We start from the raw sequence: 7151 nt of genomic DNA, 5'->3' as shown, positions 1-7151 counted from the left end.
AGACCAAAAAACGTAGATGAGCTGAAGCCACTGTCAAAGAAACCTAGGCTTCCATACCACCTCAGCAGTGCCACAAACTGATCACCTCCATGCCACGCCGAATTGAGGCAGTAATTAAAGCAAAAGGAGCCCCTACCAAGTACTGAGTACATGTACAGTAAATGAACACTTTCCAGAAGGCCAACAGTTCACTAAAAAAAAAAAAAAAATGTTTTTTTATGAAGTATTTTATTTATATTTTATTTATTTATTTTATTTATTTATAATATTTTATATTTTTGATTTATATTATTTGTTAAGATAGTGAATTGGTGGGTTTTTGTTAAATGTGACCAAAAATCATCACAATTAAAAGTTTTTTTTTTTTCAGTATTTATAAGTTTATATTGCAAAGTTCAAATTGTTGAACAACTTAAAGACTTCAGCTTTTATATTACAAAGCATTTGTGCTAATACGTAGATAGGGTTTACCCATTTTTTGGTCCATATATTAAAAAGTGGTTCACATAATAAATAATTTAAGTTCTTTACAACATATATGAAGCTTTTTGAAGATCAAATAAAAAAGGTTTATGACAACTGTTTAAATAAATATTTATTTTTTATACATGACAATTGTGTAGTAATAGTGTAGCTTGTGTTATTCCTTCTATTGTTGTATTATATATATAATTTATCATGGGTTTATTTTTAAAAACAATAACATAAAAAAACTCAAGGCGCTCTAGTGTGTTTTGTGAGTGATCTCTATTCAGTTTTTCACTGAAAATATTCAGTGCTGACTAGAATCCAATTAAATAATAAATGCGTAAGAAAAAAATGTAATATAGGCAATATGAATTCCATTTAATCTAGAATAATTTGCCCCAAAAGGTACAAACAACTAATATCATCTATTATTTAATGTAAGGGTTTTATGGACCCCTAGGGGTCTGTAAAGGTATTGCATAGGCAAAATAGGGAGATTTGTACGCCCATGAAATGTTCGTCTGTTTATATTTCTGATTAATGGACTGATAAGAATTATGTAATTTTAGTTTTTAGTTTAGTTAGTTTGAAGTTTATTTAAAAATCAGAAATGTAATATATATATATATATATATATATATATATATATATATATATATATATATATATATATATATATATATATATATATATTATACTGGTTAGCAGGATTAACCTCTAGTTCTATATTCCAAGTCTAAGTAAAATATACAAGATGATCAATACAAAAACTTTTGTTCTGACAACCGTGGAATCTAAATCTTGAGACGCATTACCTGCTTGAAATAGTATTAGGCTAATATTTATAATGTATCTGTGATTACTGCGCCATCTGCTGTGTTAAAATGCATGTCGACAAATGATATAAAAAGCTCATAGATCACAGATGTCTAAACCAGGGCCCACGGGACAAAGTCAGCCCATGATTAATTTATAATTTGGCTCGACATTGCAAAATTATATACTATTTATATTTTTGTTACTGATTCCTCCTCCTTCCTATCTGAAAGAGGTCTCAGGCTTAATTGTTGACAGGCTGAATCAGTAGATGCGTGTCTTTTGTATTTTCTATTCACGCTTTACTTTACCCTGTGTTGTGTGTTGAGCCTTTTCTAAATTCAGGGCCAACCAACATTGGTTAAAGCCGTTTCAAAAGTATATGGAAAAGTCTATGACCGTCAGCCAGATCCTGGTTAAAGTATATGGATCTTTGTTCAGCACTATGCAGGCTACCGATATAAAGTTGGTTCTACGTTTGACATTTGACATTTGTCAGACATTCAGCATAGGAAATCTTCAATAGTTCTTTGATTTGCCACAATGACAAGAAAAATGCTGTGTTCTAATTGTTTTCAAATGTTTAAGAGAACGCACAATGTGTTTTATTTGTTTTAATCTGCCTTAAGGTGTTGTAATGGATAGACCTTATAGTGTAAAAGTGCAGGATAGGGTCCGTCTGCAAAGTGTAAAACGAAGAGCAAAAGGCACAATTATTCCATCTAAAAGCTTCACTTGAGGAATGTATTAAAAAAATATGAAATATAATGAGTGTCTTATTACTGGATCATAAAAGAACATTTAGATGTTGGTTTTATTCACAGAATTATAGCACAACAAAAGTTATTGAAATGGAACAATTGAGAATAAGCTTGCAAAGCATTATAGAGATTGTGCAGTTTACCGCCCCCTAGAGGAAGATATTGCACTTGTTTTGACCATGTTTGAATGTGCTCTTCTATCTTAACTTCAAAAGCTGTGACTGTTACTGGTTTCTCGAACAACATTTTGATCTATCTATTTGTTCTGTTATAGTTCTGTGGCTTAAACCACCGTCAAAATGTTTGTCTAATCTGTAACAAGACATAACTATTGAAGTTGTGTAATAAAACTGTGTGTGTTATAAATTAATGTATTACAATTTTAAAACAACTGCAAAACAATACTCTTTGCTAGCATTGTCTTAATTGTTGAATTTCAATAGCATGTTTTCTGTTATAGTTCTGTGACTAAAACAACTACAAAAAATATTCTTATGAAAACAGTAACAAGACACCATGAGGTTGATACAGAGGAGTGTATTTATTAGAAATGAATTATTTTTTGGTTTTAATTTCAATAGGGTGTACTTTTTTGGTGTCACACTTTTGTGAATATAACGGAAAAAAAAGAAGGAAAAAAAAGAAGATCTCACAAGGACCTGGAATCAGCCTACTGCATAACTACCAGATTATGGAATGATAATGCTTTTTAATGTTGTTTTTTTTCTTTTATTAATGTATTTATTAATATTAATAATATAATAAGAACCACTATCACATATCTTGTTTACAATATTTTTCATTTAAATTCAAGTGAGCATTATAAGTGTTTGTCCTTATATCTTTCAAAGACCTTGGTGCACAAATTGCTCTTGCTTTGTTAATTATATATATATATATATATATATATATATATATATATATATATATATATATATATATATATATATATATATAAAACATTCAGGTGGAATCAATGTCAAAACAACATATAAGCTGTGATTCAAATATTAAACAATGTTATGTCATTGTCATTATGCTGCAGTTCTGGCGCTTCCGTCATACACTGTACAATGACACATGCATTTACAGCAGTGTTAACTCTGCGGAGCTACTCTCATTATCTGCATGTGCTTTTAAATGTTTCATTCGCGCGCTGGTCTGACCTATGCTTTTTCTGAGCGCTGCATTCACCGTTATCTCTTGCGCTAAAACTGTCAAAACACATAAGATTTACATGTAGACTCAGTTGGCTATGTCTAAAATGAAAGTAAACAGTTGAAAGAAAAACGTATATGTGCCTGTATTATAGTATACTAATACTGTATTATTAGTACTAATTTCTGTATTATAGTATACTAATACATGCTGTATATTAGATGCGTGCATGTCTTAAAGGGGCCGTAGGCCTAATAAACATGATACTCTCTTTGAAGGGATAGATCACCCTAAAATTTCATTTCTGACATTATTTACTCACTGTCACATTGTCCCATACCTGTATTAATTTCTTTCTCATGCTGAACACAAAATAAGCTATTTAGAAGAAAGTGGGTAACCAATCAGTTGCTGGTCCACGTTGGATTTGATAGTAGCAAAAAAATACTCTGCAAGTCAATGTGGACCAGCAACTGTTTGGTTTTCCACGTTCCTCAAAATAGCATTTATGTTCAGAAGAAGAAGAAGAAGAAAAAAAAAACTAATTCAGGTACTTTTGAGTGAGTAAATGGTGGAATAAAAACAAAACACTATGACAAAATTGACAGACAGCTGACAGAATTTTTTTTTTTTTTTTTTTTTTTTTGGGTGAACTGTTCCTTTAACGTTAATAAAACAACAAAACAAAAAAGAGAGAAAATTCACTCGCTGGTCTTGACTGAAGGAATTTAATACAGTTACTTTAGGAATCAGTTTATATAGTTTTATTTTTATATTTGTTCATTCAATTTCTTGAATGCTTAGAAACTGGCTGCGATTCCTGTAACAGCTTTTGTAGGGGAAGCTCCAGTAAAGCAGTTTGAGAAGTTCATCCATTTGTGTTTTCTCAAGGAAAGGAGTGGGTTCATTTTAGGCTTTTACAGGAAATGCAGAAGATCATTCAGCCATCTAAAGACAGCTAAATATAGATTTTGCTGCATTTCCTTTCTGAAACTGTCTGGAAGTTGCAAAGATCATTTTCAAATAACAAATGAAATCGAATGCCTTACTAGTGCTGATGTTATTTAAGGTTTTTTTGTTTGTTTGTTTGTTTTTTAACCACAGCAAGACAGCAGTTTGGATGCAGCAGATAGCATTCTGAAGTTCTGGAACAAAGACTGATTTCTGAAAGCCTGTTTATGCAGTAATGGGTCCAATTAATAACATATTTAACTTGAATTTTATATAGTTAAATCCTCTTATAATGACCTAAACTGCAGCTCAAGTGTTAATAGAGTTTGTATTTACAGTTAGTAGAATCAGCCATTTTGGGAAATTTGTTGGGATTATGAATTATGTTTTGTCACAGGCTACTAGTTGTATTAAATTTGCTGAATTTAATGCTTGTACATAAAACAAAATGTGGGGAAATTAACATTTTTGTCTGGCTTTTTAAAGATACGTTGTGTACTCTATCAAGCAGCAGTTAACTGTGTGTAAATAAAAGCTTGGGTTCAGTAAGGTTTCTTTCCTTTTTTTTTTTTTTTTTTAAATAGTACTTTTATTCAGTAAGGACACATTAAATTGACCAAAAGTGGCAGTAAAGGAATTAATGTGGGATTAAGATTTCTATTTTAGTTAAACTTAAAAATAAATAAATAATAATATTCATGAAAGAGTCCTGAAAAGCTATCATTGTTTACACAAGAGTATGAAGCACTATTATATTGATGATAATGATAATGTTTCTCAAGTCCCAAATCAGTGAATCAAAATTATTTCTGAAGGATCTTGTGATCCTGAAGACTGGAATAACATGACTGCTGAAAATTCATCACATTAATGAATTACACTTCAGAATATATTAAAATTGCCATAAAAAAATAATAAATGCATATTTTTTTATTAAATAAATTCTGCCTAGGTGAGCACAACAGACTGTAAAAACCTGATAAAAATCATGTCAACCCCAAACAATTCAATGGCAATGTAGATACAAATGTGTAAAAGGTGCTCGTAGATTACAACATCTGTGACCATTTATACAAAATTGAGAAATTATTCAGTCCCAGTGTTTTTCTGTGGATTTATAATCAAAATGTTCACAACTTCACAGTAAATAACTTTGACCCAGAAAGTACAAATCATATCAGTGCTTTGGTGCAATATACTGCTGGCATATTGAACTGTACTGCTCATGTGAGTGACACAGGCTTGAGTCTGACCTGCATTTCATTTCACTTCTCCAATAAATCTGTCACTCTTTAATGTCTTGCCAAAACAAACAATTTAATTTTTTGTGCAATACTATTGGTCAACCTCAAGATGGCATCATTCAACCTGAAAATATTCAGGATAGGCGTGAGACATAGAATATCATCATATATTTATTGAACTATGAATTGATTTTGACCTCTTCTGTTAGCAGCGAAGGTCAGTCAAGTGCGAAGAGAGTAGATTGATGTTAAGATTGTTTGCTGAACTGGAGGGCCATCCTTAGGGTGGTGTAACTGGTGCAACCTCGTGCTTGAGTGGGCCCCTCGGTGAACAGAACTTAAGGGGACCCAAAACCCCTCCAATCAGTGACACCAAAATTCCCTCCTATATTTTAGTTCACTTCCTTTCTGTAGATAAAAGGTTCTCTGAAGCACCAGCAAGTGAAGGACGGAGCCTCTCTTATTCAACCTATTTCCCAGCCTGCCTTTCCTCTTCCTGTCTGTAAATCTGTTCCATGTCCTGACTATCCCCCGGAGAGCATGTACCCCACTACTTCATTGACAAATCTTCAAGATAACGTCTGGTCACTGACTATCAGACAGCAAAATCAGATTAACGCTGCTGTTCAAGAGTACGAGTCCAGTTTTTAAATCTGCCTTTAAATCTAATTCAAACCTGGAAACAGATTTTAAAGGGATCATGACAGGTCCTTTTTATTATTTTAAAACATTATTTATAAGAACATTTGATATTTAAGACATTTCTGTGTCAGTAATCAGATACATATTGCCACATCATGTGAGCTCTTTCATGCAAATGGTCAGACGTTCTAGCTTCCATAGAAGCTACATGAGCACTGAAGCGCAATGCTCTTTGGGACGTTCTCAAGTCATGCTGGATAACATTTGCACCAAATAATTGGATTCCTTTAAGAACTAGCACAGTGGGACTATTTCGTGTTTATGATTCTGGGCGGAGGAGGATGTTCAAACACATAACGTTATCACCTTAATCTTGAACACAGAGAGGAGGGAGTTATGGAAGTTCACAGAGTCGATGAAGCAAAATAAACGTTTTCTATTGGAAACTCTTATTACTCATGTAGTGACTCTCACATACACACCCAGAAAGACCAGTTAGACCCGCAGAACGCTAACTTTTCTCCTTCCACTCAGTATACAGGTGACGTGACTCAAACATTTGTATTTTTTATTTATCGAGCGCCACCCACAGCAGGAAACGGTAAAAAATAGCTTCTTAGTAAATTCTCCAGCCGGTTTTCATCTACAACTGATACAAGAATAGGGTTACAGCAAGTACTAAAACTTGACCGTCAGGTTTGACTAGACAGGTAACGTCTTCCACCTGTAAGAAGATTTACATAACCCACAAGTAGCAAATCCATCAAATCTTATTTCTTCATACAGCCAGTGAACAAGTTACAGTTATGTGCAGTTATTTTCCTCCCTTTGTGGCAAGTCAACAGGGTCAGAATTATGCCAAAGATGAATCGCGTTTGCATCCAAAAAGCTGTAATTGGCATAGTTAAAAATGGTATTAGTGAACACGTTAGTACAACATTTTGTCGGACAAACTTTATTTTTAGTAGTAGGCTACTGTCAAACGATTAAATTGCATTCAAAATAAAAGACATTTGAAAAGGCAGCATTTGAGAGCAGAATGTATCCTTCGTTGCCTTTGATATCCCACAATCCCATGCATTTCATTCCATGACGGTTGAGCTTGAAAATA

This window comes from Carassius auratus, chromosome 31 (assembly GCF_003368295.1).
Source record: "Carassius auratus strain Wakin chromosome 31, ASM336829v1, whole genome shotgun sequence".
Lineage (NCBI taxonomy): Eukaryota > Metazoa > Chordata > Actinopteri > Cypriniformes > Cyprinidae > Carassius > Carassius auratus.
The sequence above is the reverse complement of the archived record's forward strand: the minus strand, read 5'-3'. Positions refer to the sequence as shown.